The following is a 17,073-nucleotide window of genomic DNA, read 5'->3' on the forward strand; positions in this document are numbered from 1 at the left end:
TTCCTCCACTATTACTCTAATCAGCTTGTGTTTATTTACCTGCTCACAAATCGATCTTTATAGCTGCTCATGGAATCCCTTGAGGCCAGGGACTCCGTGATTTTGAAGTCATTGGAGGCAGTGTGGGCTACTGGAGCTGGCTCAAACCAGATCAGAAGAAGCACTGTGTGTGTCTCTTCCTAACTCCACATTCAGCAGCTTCCTGCTGATAACTTGAAATTGACCACAGTGGAGTATTGACACCACAGGAATTGGCAAACAGTGAACATCAGGGCTTTTAATGGAGTGAGGGGAGGGGGAGAGACAGTGGTTAAACATTTACCTGCTCACACTGATCTCAGTTAAAATGAAGTAAAAGGCTTTTGCCACCTGAATCAGCCTCAGAAAACGGTGGTCATTTTCTTGTGGTTAGGTGACCTGTATGTGAAAAAATGTCGCTTTCTCTCCATACAGGCAGTTTAAGGAGCTCTCTCTGCAGGCTCTAATATTTAGGGTCTGGTAGAGAGATGTTGGATTAGACTGGGTGATTATAAAGTTTCTTCCCAGCTCTAAAATTCACTGATTCTGGGCATTATGCATATCACTTGCAAGTAATTAACATTAATAATGCCCTACATTTGTGCAGCCCTTATCTTTCTTTTTTCCCAAAGAGCTTTCCTATCCATTATGTCATTTGACACCTCTCAGAAGCCACTGAATAGAGAAGTTAATATATCCGGTGTAGACGTCTACTTAAATTGAAATAGATTTGCACATAGTTGACCTTGGTCTCAGAGAGGGGATGGGGGCCACAGGGTGATGGTGGATCATAATATTCTCAGTTCAGTAGGATGAACAGTGAGGGTCCGAGAGGGCAAGACAATTACCCAAAGTCACACAAACACAGAGCAGCAAAACTTCATCAGCTCCAGGATTGCACTGAAGGTGAGGAACATTTGGTGTGGGTGGTCGCCCAGAAGAACTGAAAAGTAGCAAATCTATATAATATCAGCTATTTTAATAGAAGGAAAAAAGTGCACTGTCTCAAAACTGAGGTAGCTTATCTTTGATTCCAAACAGCTGAATATTCTATCCGTTTGGAGGGCTCCCTTCCATTTTTGCCGCTCACCGAGCTGTTTGAGCCTCATAATCATGGCGCTGGGCTTCCCAGGAGGCTGCTTGCTTCATGGGTCATAGAATCCTTCTTTTCCCCTCCAGAGAGAATGCCCCCCACCCAAATCGAAGATGAACAGGCATTTTACAAAGGTTTCAGAAAAGGTTGGTAACTCATCTCTCTGAATTACCTGTGATAAGAGAACCTATTAGGAGGCTAAGGAGGAGAGGCAGTTTGGGTTGCATGAAACTACTGAGTAATTTAGACAACGCCTGGATATAGAACTTTGCTCACTCCTCACTTGGGATTCGTACAACTGTGAGACACATATTGTGTTTCAAAGTAGACTGAAGGAAATAAATTTAGAGCAAAGGAAAACATGTACAAAACATCATTCAAAAAAGAATGCAAATATTTGTGTGTGCACACGTGTGTGCTGAACTTTAATAATGCCCCCCCAGTGACAACAATAACTGAATAATAACAATGAGTATAGCTCAGTCCTCATAATGTGCTTATTAAAATTCTAGAAGTAAATATTTCAGTGCCATTACGTAGAAAATTTAAGAGAAAAATATCTTGGTATATCTTGTAAGTTGTCTATAAATACTACACTTTGTACACTAGTTATTACTTTACTGTTTATTCTCAAAAATGTTTAGAATATAATTGTGTAGAATTTCGGCTGCATTTTTCATTTGAGAAAGAGTTACAACTCTGCTTCTATGTGGCAGACAGAGAGAATCTCTCCAAATATGTGCAGTGAAATTGCCTCTCTAAGAGCTGTCTGTAGGGCCTGCCCTCCCATGGTGTGTTGGAGCCAGCTCATACTGGCTGGGAAGAATGGACTGTCTAATTTCAAGGAAATCTACCAGTTGGTTGGTGTCATATTGGCACCTTGAAATCAGCCATTGTTGGAATATTTACACCATGGAAACCAGAAAACACTACAAGTCAGTGATTTTCACCTAGAGAGCTGGGTGATTAAGCATTTATCATGCCACCACTGCTATTCTCTCTCTATAGGGTACTACTCCATTTATATCATTCTATCTCATTTAATTTACATAACCATGAACAAGTAGACAACCATGTGGAAGTCATAGAGTTTTAATAGGAAAACCAAAGACCTGAACCCTGCAAAAGCAGAAACAATAAAGGATTCCCTACTCATTACCCACTAACCTGTAGGTATTTGATAATTATCTAATATCGCCTGTCTTTTTGTTCCTTTTCCTAATCTAGCTTAACAGTCCTCAAGCTTTAGTGCATGAGTTAATGTACAAGTGTTGATAATGCGAAACCACATGTATGGTACTTTATGGGAGTATTAGGGGGCTTTTGAGAGTAGCTTTGGCCACAAAAGTATTTTACTGGAGTTGGCAAAATATGGTAGTTGAAACCCAGAATACCTGGTTTTGAATCTAGGCTGTGCCACACAAGCAATTTTACCCTCTCTAAGCTTTAATTTCTTCATCAGTAGAATGAGAACAAAAATGATACCTTACCTCTAAAGTTCTTATTAAATGTGTTCATATATGTAACATGCTTAGTATCACTCCTCGGACCTAGTTAGTGCTAGGTGCATTTTAGCTATTATTATTATAGAGGAGTGTTTTAGTTGATGATCTTGGTAGCTGAGTGAGGGTTAGATTGGATGGAACCAAGACTGGGAGAGTCTTGGTTAGAAGCCCATTGCTTTGGTCCAGCCTGACCCTGTTGAATGAATCACTGATGCCATGTGGCTGTTGGGTGTTAGATAGACTAAGCCAGTGTCTTCTCCTGAAACTTAGCCTATGACGTAAAGGGCCTTGGTTGACCATTAAAGAAGACCACTTTCCCTAGGAATTTATTTTACCAGCTTCCATCCAATTCATTTGGCACTGGAGGGTATGATGAAGAGGGGAGGATGGTAGCAGATAAACTTCGAGAGCATGCAGGCCCCAGATCTTGGAAGTCCTCAGAAGTCATGGTGAAAGGCTGGATATCCTAGTAAGCATAATGAAAAGCTATGAACAAATTTAGGCACTAGGTAGGCACTAGGAGAGATACAGAGATGTAGTCGGTCCCAGGGACTTGCAGACTAGAAAGGTCCACACCCTCCCCTTTGTCAGTTGTAGCTTAATCTCATGAGTCCAGTTCTTACATTTTCCAGATGAGCAGAAAGATCCCTTCTTACCTCCTGCAGTGGATTGACATGCAAAACGCCGCGGGGTTTTAGTACATTGTGATAATTATAGGGAAAGGGCATGCAAACTGTGGGATTTCCTTAGGAAAACTGGAAACCCTACAGAGAGGGCAGTGAGAAAAGATTAACATAGCTTCCCTGGTGCCTCTTCCTCTCTCAGTGGCTCATAAATAGCCTCCGTGAGGACCATATTTGCTGTGAATTTCGTCACATCTCTCAAATGCCCTGGCTGGTCTTTTACCTCCTTCCACGTCCAGGCCCTGTCTCATGTCCAGGGGCCAATAATAAAGATAAATTTGAGAAGTAATGGATAAAGACCCAATCCTTGTAGAGCAATAAAATTTATCGTGGCTTAACTAATCTGGCACCATTTATGCCTGCCGCCTGCCTTCCCAACCATCGAATGACTAATTGATAACTAATTTCCTCAATTTGTACTTCATTACTTATTGCAGCAGAAAAGCTTACGCCTAACTCTACGAATCAAATAGACTCCATGAAATCAGCAGAGATGGTATTTGCCAGAGTTCTTGGCAAATTGACCACCTTTTCAGGAAAAGTGACCTCTTCTCAATAATACACCTAACAGATACTGCTTTTTCATTGTGTGTCAGGAACTGGGCTAAGCATGTTGCATTTGTATAATTAAAGGTTGTGCTAGATGATAAAACTGCAGTAGCTTATCACAATAGAAGTTTATTTCTTTATCAATAACTTCTTAATTCAGGTGTTCCTGGTTGGCAAAGGATGGGGGAGCTTTGGTCCATGCCGCCATTCAAGTTGATTTAGTCCCCAAATTAAGCTCAGATGATCCGCCATCATTACTGAATAGCCTCCAAGTTTGCCCTTGGTGTTGGCATTCATCCAGCAGATGGGGCAAAGAGCATGGAGGGGCATAGGTGGGAAGCTTTTAATGGGCTAGCCTAGAAGAATACATCATTTCAACTCATACTGCACTGGTCATAACTCAGGAACAGTAGGACTGGGAAATATAGATGTGAGCCAAGAGGAAGTGGGTTTTGTTGGATGGGTTGCCACACACTGCGATTTCATTTAATCCTTACAACAATGCTATGAGGTTGGCCATTATCCCCACTTTACAGATAAGGAAACTGAGACTTGGAGAGGTTCAATAACTTGCTTAAGGTCAAAGAGCTAGAAAGTGGAGGAACAGAGTCTTCAACTCAAGTCATCCGTCTGATTCCAAGTCCCTGCTTTCAACCACTGTGCTAAACTACTTCTATCAATTCTTAAGCAATGGGAAGGTCTCACAATGAATCCTTTTCCCTCCCTATGCTCTGGTCAACGTGAACGTACTTGACCCCGACCCACCATGAAGTTCTCCACTTCAGGGGTAAGCTGTTACCCCTGCCTACAACACGGACTCTTCTAGTGAAAGCAGACCCAGGACATCTTGTGAACTTCCAGAAACCCAGGTTGGGGTTCCCGATGGTGCCCAGGTTCAGTGACAGTCAATTCTGAGGCTGGCCACCCACATGTGCTTCCTCTGTGGGAGGCACAGAGCAAGTGTCAAACTGAGCCAGGAAAGACTCCACTAATTAAAGCTTTTCTGAACTCTGCCATCCATTGGCTTTTTAACAAGTGATGCTATTAATCCTACATGTTCTCGGTTTTTCATTTGTTTGTGGGGGAAAAATGTTGAAGGCGATATTGTGGTATTTATCCTTGGAATAATGTTGCCATAGTTACCTCTCGACTTTATTATACCAGTGGTGCAATAATTGAAGCAGGGGGACCTGGAGATGCTCTCATAACTATGAGCTTGGTCCCCAGGATGGGCATGAAATGCGCCCCTTAGACTGGGGGGAAAAGAAGGGAGCTTGGCCCCAGCAGTTAACTCCAGAGCGCAGCACAGCAGTTCTGTGTATCTGATGAGGGTGCTGCTTGGTGATGTCCAGAGTGAACCATTTCTATGAAGTTGCTTTGTTTTCACATTGTTTTATAGTGACACTCTTAGAATGCTAGAATGTAGTGTCTCCATGGAAACTGGAAATGTACAAAATTAAGACCCAGAATAGGAAAGCTCCTATGAGCACAGTTCTGCTGATCCCTAATAAAGAAATGATGTGTTGCAACTACAAGGTGTTGGATGTTAAAAGAGACAGGGAATGATAAATTTGACATCCTAATCTAACCAAAGACCTTCACTTTTTGGACATGGTGGAGAAAGTGCACATCCAGGTAATTGTGGTCTGTCAGACAGGAGGAAGGCTCCTTAATTCCCCATTGTGGGGAAAGAGCTACTGACCCTCCAAGGAAAGTGCACCTTGACTCCACTTCCCTGTTGAGCCCATTCAGAAGGAGTTAGTGGGACATGAGAGAGGCAGCGTGATACAATGCAAAGACGAGGCATTTGCAGTCAGAACAGGATTAAGTCTCAGCTCCTCCATTTACCATCTTTTGACTTTAAGCAAATCCGTTCAGCTTGCTGAACCTCTGTTGCCACATCCATAAAATGGGGGTGCTAATAGTGTATACATTTCTGAAGTGTTGTAGCATTGAAAGCATGCACACACACACACACACTTTATAAATATATGTTTGTTTCCTTTCTTCACTTTTCTTCAGAGATTTATTTTTAGCAGTGTCGGAAGGGGTTCTTTAGCCTGACTACTTATATAGAAGGACAAGGTTTAGTTTAGAATGTCTGAATTAATAATGGCATAATGGCATGAAATGTACAGCTTTACCCAATCAACAGAAACATGAGGCCCTCTTCGGGTACACATGCTGTTTGTTCACGGTGGGGATTGGCGAAGTCAGAGGCGTGTCTGTTCTGATGCTCCCACTTCTTTTGTGGCTCCTCCTCCGAGTCTCTCACGGTCCTGCCTGTTTGATCCCTGACTTCTCTTTTGCCTCCCTCCACACACACCTCACACATTCGCTGAAATGCCATCCAATTCTATCAGGACATTCAAATACACAGAATTCTCAGGCTCTCCTTCTGCGGTCACTGCAAGTTCAGAGTCTTGTCAACAATTTGTGTAACTATTCCCATCTCTGCTTTTAAAAAAAATTATTAAAAAATTTTAACCCCCTTTATTGAAGTATGCTGACATACAAAAACTGTGAACATATTTAATGTATACAACTTGTTGAGTCTGGAGATAAGTACACACCCATGAAACCATCACCACAATCTATGCCATAAACACAACATTACCTCCAAAACTTTCCTTCCACCCTCTTTATTATTATTATTATTTTGTGATAAGAGCACTTAACATAAGATCTACTCTCAGCAAATTTTTAAGTATATGACGCAGTATTGTTCACTGTAAGCTCTATGCTGTAAGTAAATCTCTAGAACTTGTTCATCCAATATAGCTGTACCCTTTGACCAACATCTCTCTGTTTGTCCCCTCCACACCCAGCCCCTGGTAACCACCCTTCCACTCTCTGCTCCTGAGTTTGACTATTTTAGATTCCTCATTTAAGTGGTATCTTGCAGTATTTGTCCTTCTGTGTCTGGCTTATTTTGCTTAACATAATGTCCTCAGGTTCATCCATGTTGTCACAAATGGCAGGATTTCCTTCTTTTCTGAGACTGAATACTATTCCATTGTACGTATAGATCACATTTTCTTTATTCATTAATCCTTTGATGAACATTTAGGTGGATTCCATGTCTTGGCTATTATGAATAATGCTGCAATGAACATGGCGGTGCAGTATCTCTTTGAGATTCTAATTTCATTTCCTTTGGCTATATACCCAGAAGTGGGATTGCTGGAGCACATGGTAATTCTATTTTTAATTTTTGAAGGACCTCTATACTATTTTCCACAGTGGCTGCACCAATTTACATTCCCACCAACAGTGCACAAGGGTTCCCTTTTCTCCACATCCTTGTCAACAACGGTTCTTTTTCTTTTTTCTTTTTTAGTATAATAACCATTCTAACAGGTGTGAGGTGCTATCCCATTGCTGTTCTTAATGGCACAGAATGGAAGGAGGTTCCTTTACTTCCAGTGCCAAGCGCCTGCTGGATCTCTACTTGGTTAGAACCAAAGCTCTCATAACTAATCTCCATCCCTGTCTGAATGCTCTGTGGTATTTCCCACAGGCCTCTCTGCCTTTCTCTAAAAAGATAGCAGTTGTGGGGCTTCCCTGGTGGCACAGTGGTTGAGAGTCTGCCTGCCGGTGCGGGGGACTCGGGTTCGAGCCCTGGTCTGGGAGGATCCCACATGCCGCGGAGCAACTGGGCCCGTGAGCCACAATTACTGAGCCTGCGCATCTGGAGCCTGTGCTCCGCAGCAAGAGAGGCCGCGATAGTGAGAGGCCTGCGCACCGCGATGAAGAGTGGCCCCCGCTTGCCGCAACTGGAGGAAGCCCTCGCACAGAGACGAGGACCCAACACAGCCATAAATAAATAAATTAAAAAAAAAAAAAAAAAAAAGATAGCAGTTGTGACTCTGTCATGAGCAGTGTTTTTCTGATCTGCCTGATCTCACTTAGTATAAGGAAAAAATATTCTGCTCTGGTTTTTGGCACATGAAGCTGCTCTTCCTCACCAGCGCAGGGAAGCCTTGATACTACTTGAATGTCTTTATCAAACAGCCTTAACACTGCAACCACCTACAGTTTCACGATTGAAAACTTCCATGCTCCCTTCTGTGTATGCTTCAACTGCACTGAAAGTGTGGTTTTCTGTCGTCTTATAGATTGCTATTAATACCTCATTGCGTTAAAAAACCTCCCCTTTAAACCTCAGTATGCTGAGACATGTCGTGATTAACTAAATGCTGAATAAATGGCAGGAGCTTTTAATTTTAAAAATATTTACTGAGTAGCTGTTCCATGTCCCATAACGTCCTAGACATTGGTAAAGTGGCCAGCTTGTCTAGATTTGTCTGGGATTTTCCCAGTTTTATCACTGAAAGTCCCATGTCCTGGGGAATTGAACAGCCCCAGGCAAACCAGGGCGGTTACCTTAAGCTCTAGGGGTAAATTGGTGAGCAAAGCCTCCTCCCTCAAGGATCTGACAGTCTAATGAACCAGAAAATAGAAACAAACACCCAGCAGTTCCACTCCTAGTTATAGACCCAAATGATGTGAAAACAGGTCCTCTAATAAGTACATGTCCACGTGTCCATGGCAGCTCTATTCACAGCAACCAAATGGTAGAAACAGCCCAAATGTCCATCATCAGATGAATGGATATTCAAATTCTGGTCTATCCATACAATGGAATATTATTTAGCCATAAAAGGAATGAAATAACTGATATGTGCTGTAACATGGGTGAACTTAGAAAACGTCATGCTAAGTGAAAGAAGACAAAAAAAGCTCACATATTGTGCGATTCCATTTATATGAAATACTCAGAGTAGATAAGGCTACTTCTGAAGCGTATATAAGAATGTGAAATCTGTAATTGCCCTGCTTCTAAAATGGTTCTTTAGCTACTCTGCTGCAGTGAGAAAGATCTGGCCCAGCCATTTGGTAGTTACTCTTTCCAAGTATTTCCTAGGGAACATATTCCTAGAGGCTCTTGGGCTAAAATGATAAAAATAATTTGAGATGGCAGGTTCTCTGAAGAAGCCATTCAGTGTCCAGTGACTTGGGTGCGGAGGCAGGACCCCAGGGTAAGGACCAGAGCATCTTTGTTCTGGCTCTTACACAGTTTCCCTCGACGGAGTGACTCCAGAATCAAAGAAAGTTTAAACACCTCCCAGGAGACAGTGCTGGGCACAAGCTTCCATGGGGGAGTTTGATTTGTGCTTCTGCCCTTGACCCTGCATCCTAGGACAGGTATACCCCCCCCCCAAGGTGTACATCATCACCTATAAAATGGGGACAAAGATGGATGTGTTGTAAGGATACGTGTTTCCCCTCAAAGCCAGGAGTGTACGCTGTCTGGAAAATAACAAGCACTCAATAATTATTAATTTTCTCCATTCTTTCCTCTTCATCCTAAGACTCAATTAAGACATATTGTTAAAGCTATGAATAAGCAGTTCACAGGAAGGGAAATCTAAATGACCAGCACACATGGAGAAATGTTCAGGCTGGCTAGCAACAAAGGACTGAAAAATGAAACAACAAGACGTCATTTGTCTCCTACAAAATTGGCCAAAGAAAGGAAAAAAAGTCAGTGTTGCCAAAGAGTTTGGAAGCCAGGTACTTGCATCCTAGGCTGGTAGCAGTACAACTTGGAACAACGTTTTGGGGGGCGATTTGGCAATAAGACAAATATGCTTGTTTCAGAAGCCTTAAATGCACACTTGTGTTTTGACCTGGCAATTCCAGTTCGAGAAATTTGTCCTCAGGGAATAATTAAGGATGTGCTCGCAAACTTAGCCGCAGAAGGCACTCTATAAATAATTGTTAAATGAAGGAGTGAGCGATGCTCATCACTGCATTGTTTATAATAATGAAAATTCCAGTAACAGGAAAGATCAAATAAATTATGGTCTGGCCATAAAATGGAATCCTCTGCAGCCATTAAATCTGATTTGGTAAACACATTTGGATAACTCTATCATTTACATGGGCCTGGGAAGATATTTCTGATTCCTTGAGTGAAAAAAATTATGTTAAATGACAGATCGTATGGCTATGGCTTGTTTAAAAATATGTATCCACAAATAAGACGGGAAAGAAAAACTCTCGAAGGGTGTACAGCACAACGTGCAAAGCCGTTATTGCTGAATGGTGTGACACCATGAATGATTTTTATTCCCTTCTTTCGGCTTTTCTGTGTATTCTGAGCATGTACTATTTGCACATATTTTTTAAAAACTTAATGTTAAAATAGAGGGACTCGCTAAGATGGGGGTGGGTGGTTAGAAACCAAGATAAGAAACTAGGACGAAAATGTGCTAGTCAGGAGAACGTAGGGTGTCTGGCTAGGTTAAAAGAGCTGCATGATTTGGGCAGCCTTCCCTTCCTTTCATTTTAAGCTATTTTGACTGCAGATCAACCCTCAGACCTCGGGAGGCTTGATTTGGCTGCACCCTCCTTAGGGTGTGTCATGTCTGGGAAACACACAAATGCTCTCCTTTGTCTTTGCTGCTTGTGGCCCGAATTCGCTGTGCTTGAGGGTGACTCACTCCTGGCTGTGTGCATTGATGAGAGCTGGTTTGTACCTGGAAATCAGAGCGCACACCTGTCCCTGAAGCTCTGAAGACAGCCTGGACCAGCATCCTGGAGAGAGAGAAAGCCAGCTCCCAGCCACGAGGAAAGACCCCAGCTCAGGAGGCCCTTGTGGGGAAGGGGATGTGTTTACCTTTTTTGCTCCCCAGATTTTCGCTGAGTAAATTGCTGTGATGGATCATAATTGCTTTTCATTTTATTTTTAAAAATTGCTGCCAAGGCAGTCTGCTTGTCTCCTGAAGTCAGCACAAATCTGAGAACACTTTACTCCAAGGGAATATTTTTAAAACTTGGGTTTGAAAAGTGATTTCCACCCAATAATGAGCAGGTCGAGGTCCCACAGACCCCGGTGACTTGGTTGCACTTTAGACCCAGAGATTCACAAAGCTCATCAGCTCGTTCCTTTCACTCAGGTCTTTGCTGAAATGCCACGTCCAGAAAGAACCCTCCTCCGAGCTTCCTGTCTAAAACAGCACCTTCTTCTGTCAGCTTTCCTGGATCGGTTTTTTTTCCCCCAGGAATCTATCCCTCCCCGGCATTATATTATTTCTTTATTCTCTCTATCCCCCCAGAAGGATGCATGCGCCTCAAGTGTTCAAGTGCTGTATCTTTTTCATGGCAGCATCCCTGTGGTTAGAACTGGGGCAGGCACATAGTAGGTGCCCAACAAGTATTCGACCACATGAATATGTGAGAGGATGTGAAAGTCTTTTACAAGCTGGAAGATGCGGTGGGGCAGAAAGATGTGGGGCAGGATGGTATGGTTGCATTTGGGCTTCTGAACTCTCCGGCTCACCACCAATGCCATCTGGGCCCCGTGTCCCAGGGGGATTGACTGTTATGGCTCCCAGAACACCAGCAGCATCTATGATAGAGTTCAGCCTCCATGCTAGGAGGTTCCGTTGGCCTTGAGTTTCCCTTGGTGGGAGGATAGGGCTCCAAGCTGTTGGCTGCTCTGTTACACACATGCTGCCAAGCTGGCTTCCACCATCCAACTGGGCTGAACTCTCTGGTATTGCAAACCACCCTCAGCACCCCAGAAGCAAAGACAGTAACAGCAGTAACCTGCGGGGCTGGGAACACTTACATTCTCCATTTCTCGTTCTTTCCATTAGTGCCTAGAACTCTGGGAATGGGCATTTTTTACTTGCAGAAAAGCGAGAGCTGTATGTGCAGAGGCTGCAGAGTCAAACACCAGTCTGAGTTGCTTTGCTGGCTGATTCTGAAAACACAGGGCATTCCTCCTCCCTCGGGGTGAGTCCAATACCTGCCATTTTGGGTTCCATTGAAAAGTGCCATGTTTCTCAGCATTTTTACGGAAGATTCACAGCAGCCACCTGCTAGACAGTCATTCCTTTAGTATGCACCTACCGTATGCCAGGCACTGAGTATGTAACAGTGAACTAGACAAGGTCCCTGCCCCCATGGGACCTCTTCATGCCCTTTCATACCACTTCAACCAGTGGTAACTGGTTGAGTTTGGGAGAGAAAAGCCAAAGGGCGATTTGATACCCAATCAATTATCATATTTTGTTAAGAGTTTTTAACGGTATTTTTTTCAAAACGACATGGGCATTGAAATTTGACTCCCCCTGCCCTGACCCCCTGGGAAAACAACTGGTGGATTGGTTAAACCTGGCACTTTATGAAACCACATTCATTTGCTTTGGTTTTGGGGGTACTCTGCTGCCAGGTACCCTTGGCCCTGCCCTAGTTGGGTCTGAGCTCCAGTGATCAGAGGTAAGAATGTTCTTGGGGAGTGGACATATGAATTTTCTGAGTCTACCTACTTCAGTTTGGCTGAAAATAGTCTCTCAGCTCCCACCTAAGGGCTTCCCAATAATTAGAAGTGATGCTTGCAAATCCTTGTGGAGACATTGGGAAAGAGACCTGTAACATTTGCTGGTGCTTTGTGATTTGTAAAACACATCAACAAGCACCCTGTGAATCTTGCTCTGACACCTGCAGCGGAGTGGACTTACGCAAGTGTTTATCCTTCTCTGTCTATCAAATGGGCAACGTGATTTCGTTTCCTAAGGCTATTGTGGGAACTGAGTGAGATGCTGTATGCAGAGTGCCCACTTCTGTGAGTGGCATATAATAAGTGTTCAATACATTTTAATGATTAAAAACATGAAGATGGTTCTAATGAAAGGTAGGCAGGGAAGATTGTATTCACCTTACTTGAGGGATGGAGACATTGGAGCTCAGAGAGGTTATTTGGCCCAAGTCCAAGTATTCAGGGGTGAGGATACTAAATCCTGGTCAGAGAGTATAATGTATGCCCTAGGCACCTCCACTGGGCTTCTGACCAGGTCCCAGACTGTAGGCATCTGCATACAAAGGATGGGTGCTTACCCCCGACCTTTCCATACAACTCCCCTTTCACTTACATCTTGGGGAAATCACAGAAGCTAAGGCAACACCCCCTCTGCCATAGAGGTCCTCTCCATCCCTTCCCACCAAGTCCCAACTCATTTCCCTTAATCTCTCATTAGGGAGCCACTATCCCAAACTCCTCTAGTCTTTAAATGTCTACTGATGGTTTATGCTATGTCTTGCGGATAATGAGTCCTCTACATTTAGTGCCCATCATCTTACTGCAGGGTTTTGTTTGTTTGTCTGTTAGTTTGCTTCCGGTTCTGGTTTTCAAGTTGCAGAAACTTATGTCTCAGTCAGTTGTGCAAGGCAACTCCCACCCTTTGAGACAGAGTCTGTGTCTTTCACACCATGAAGTGTCCCCTCTAGAGCCCCTGGCTTAGAGCTGGGCATTCAGTACTGACCACAGATTAAAACGGCAGGGGTGGGTCGATGGCAAGGCTGTAGATGTAATATGGATGCTTCAAGACAGCAGCTCATCTCAATTTCTTGGGGCCCGTGCTCTTTTCCTGACTTCAGGATAAAGTAGGGAGCTGCTTGTAGGTGTGGGATTATGGGAAGGAGGGGAATTCTTTACATCCAGGTAGGTTAAGATGGGATGCTGTCCAGAGGCCATCCATGGAAATCCATAACTGAGATAAACGGAGCCATGAGAGTGAAAGGTGGTGGCCGAACCTCCTAGAGAAATGGAAATAAAAACAAAAATAAACAAATGGGACCTAATGAAACTTCAAAGCTTTTGCACAGCAAAGGAAACCATAAACAAGATGAAAAGACAACCCTCAGAATGGGAGAAAATATTTGCAAATGCAGCAACTGACAAAGGATTAATCTCCAAAATGTACAAGCAGCTCATGCAGCTCAGTATCAAACAAACAAACAACCCAATCTAAAAATGGGCAGAAGACATAAACAGACATTTCTCCAAAGAAGATATACAGATGGCCAACAAACACATGAAAGGATACTCAACATCACTAATCATTAGAGAAGTGCAAATCAAAACTACAGTGAGGTATCACCTCACACCAGTCAGAATGGCCATCATCAAAAAAATCTACAAACAGTAAATGCTGGAGAGGGTGTGGAGAAAAGGGAACCCTCTTGCACTGTTGGTGGGAATGTAAATTGATACAGCCACCATGGAGAACAGTATGGAGGTTCTTTAAAAAACTAAAAATAGAAATACCATATGACCCAGCAATCCCACTACTGGGCATATACTCTGAGAAAACCATAATTCAGAAAGAGTCATGTACCACAGTGTTCATTGCAGCACTATTTACAATAGCCAGGACATGGAAGCATCCTAAGTGTCCATCGACAGATGAATGGATAAAGAAGATGTGGCACATATATACAATGGAATATCACTCAGCCATAAAAAGAAACGAAATTGAGTTATTTGCAGTGAGGTGGATGGACCTAGAGACTGTCATACAGAGTGAAGTAAGTCAGAAGGAGAAAAACAAATACCGTATGCTAACACATATATATGGAATCTAAAAAAACAAAAAAGTTCTGAAGAACCTAGGGGCAGGACAGGAATAAAGATGCAGATGTAGAGAATGGACTTGAGGACAAGGGGAGGGGGAAGGGTAAGCTGGGACGAAGTGAGAGAGTGGCATGGACATATATACACTACCAAATGTAAAATAGATAGCTAGTGGGAAGCAGCCGCATAGCACAGGGAGATCAGCTCTGTGCTTTGTGACTACCTAGAGGGGTGGGATAGGGAGGGTAGGAGGGAGATGCAAGAGGGAGGGGATATGGTGATATATGTATATATATATATAGCTGATTCACTTTGTTATACAGCAGAAACTAACACACCATTGTAAAGCAATTATACTCCAATAAAGATATTTAAAAAAAGAAAGGTGGTGGCTGAGTTCCCGCGTGGCCCACCAGTTGGGGAAGGGTGGGTGCTGTGTTCAGAAAGGAATGGAGCATGGGGTGCAGGCATTCAGAGACCCCTTACAGATGTCATGCTCAGATGGACCTGTCCCAGTCTCACCTTGTCTGGGCATTCAAGCTCACAGACATCTCATTTCCTGCAATTGCCACCGGCCTTTCGAGTACCATTATCCCTCAGTATCCTCAGGGGATTGGCTCCAGAAGCCCCCACAGATACCAAAATCCATGGATGCTCAAGTCCCTTATATAAAATGGTACAGTACAATGAATACAGTCGGCCCTCTTGTATCTGCGGGTTTTGCACCTGTGTATACAGAATGCCAACTGTACAACAGGGCTTGATGGGCTACTCTCAATATCTTCCCCATGGTATTTATAGGGTGGCTTTCCTCTTGACTCCTAAAAAGGCATAAATGAAGCTTTTTGTTTGAAAGGGGAAGACTGTTTACTGTAATTAGATATTTAAAAACCCTTATTAGTCGTCTTTGCTGGACCTAATACTCAGCAGTATCAAAATGAGAGGCTTTCAGCTCTGTCGCCTCCGCCTCCTTTCCTTCCCCCAATATCATTCTTTGAGGATTCCTGTTTGCATTTCTCCTCAGTCCTTAAGCTTCATGACCATACTCTTGACCTAATGAAATCCCATTAGTTTCTCTCTGCAGATGAAAAAAATATATACATTTTTTCCAGTTAGAAAAGGTTAAGAAACAGTCAGGCCACCCGGCAGAGTGAATGCACAGCTCACCCAGCTATGCAATTATCCAAAAATAACCCATTTCCATTTGCAAGAGTAGACTGCATTTAAATAAGCATTCTCTTCAAATAAACTTTCATTAAGTCAGATTTCTCTATAGTGTACCTGCTAATTGAATGCGTGTGTGCCCTTGTGCGGTATATAGCATTTACCGCCATGCTTAGTTTTTGGAACATAAGAGAGGCTAAACTGTAATGAGATAAGTGAATGCATTTTGGCAGAGGTACCACTGACTTAACAAAGGAAACACTGAAATGTGCATCAAATGGGGGATAGTAAGATATCCGAGCTTCTGAAGAAATGGCTGTTAAAATTTTGTAGGATACCATGGCTTTTCCCCCCATCACATCTTATTAGAAACTCTGAATCCAACATGCCCTCACTGCTTAGACCCCTTTAGAATACCCTTTCCCTCCCTCCTCAACGGCATCATTGCGAAGTGATGTGTGGCTGACAGGGACCATGGCTACAGGTGCAAAATGCAAAATACTATTTTTCTAGTGTTTTCAACCCAAATGAAATACCGGCATGGATACTGTTCAAAAGCTACCAGGTGGTAGCATTTATTTTGGCTGAAACTCTGCATCGTCGCCAAAATCTGCTCTTCTGTGCATTACTGTTGTGTGGATTTGAGCCTGCCTGCTGTGGAGGAAGCAGATGATTCTGGGTTCAGCCCACGTGGGCGCCACTGAAATGGGAGGTCAGGCCAGCCTCCACTGCTTCCCTGGGGAGCTTTATTAGAAAATGACTTTTGTTGTGTCCAAATGGACCCACTCTCTGTGGGACATAGGTATGAGATGTCCGGATGAGGAGCTCAATCACACTGGCCACCTCTGTTGTTGTTTTCAACCTATTGTACTCAAGTGTTTTACATTTCCAAAGGAAAGAAAAAATAGAAAAGTCAGAGAGCGGGATAGAGAGGGGGTAGATTGGGGGGGTGCCTTTGGCCCCATTAAGAAGTTTCAAATAGCTCTGTTAGCAGAAAGCCTTGTTGTAGAGCCTATAAACTACCATAAGGTGGAAGAAAGATTAGAGCCAATTAAATATTGATGCAACCGGAAGTAGAAGGGAGGTGATGGACTGAGTTCTAAATCTGACCTTTTCTGTCGAAAACATTTCATCAGTGTGTTATGGGGTGAAATCTTTCCCCTCAAAATCCATATGTTGAAGTCCTGACTCAGAATGTGACCTCATTTGGAGATAGGGCCTTTACAGAAGAGATCAAATGAAAATGAGGTCCTATGGGTGGGCCCTATTCCAATATGACTGGTGCCCTTATAAGAGGGGAAATTGGACACCGATATCTAAAAAAATCCTATCCCATTCTAAGAGCTGCATAGCTTTCCATAACGTGGATGGGCCACAGTTGTTGTATTCAACATATTAGTTTCTTATTGATTGACTTTAGGATGTTTTTGGGGTTTTTTTTCCTATTGTGAGCAGTGCTATGGTGATCGTTTTCCAATGTCTGTTTTTGTGCACCTGAGCATGCATGTGTATGGGATTATTTTCTTAGAAATGGAATCACCAGGTTAAAGGGCAAATGCACTTTATATTTTAATACATACTGACAAGTTGCCCTCCAGATGGGTTGTAGTAATTTACAATCTCACCAGGAGGGCG

General features: G+C 43.1%; 1 protein-coding gene across 22 annotated transcripts in view; it reads left to right on the forward strand.

Annotated features, from left to right (window-relative positions):
- RBFOX1 (RNA binding fox-1 homolog 1) overlaps positions 1–17,073 on the forward strand; it is a 2,204,510-nt gene that overhangs the window by 498,814 nt on the left and 1,688,623 nt on the right. The gene's annotated exons all lie outside the window — the stretch shown is intronic.

This window comes from Balaenoptera borealis (genome assembly GCF_965194805.1).
Source record: "Balaenoptera borealis genome assembly, chromosome: 16".
Lineage (NCBI taxonomy): Eukaryota > Metazoa > Chordata > Mammalia > Artiodactyla > Balaenopteridae > Balaenoptera > Balaenoptera borealis.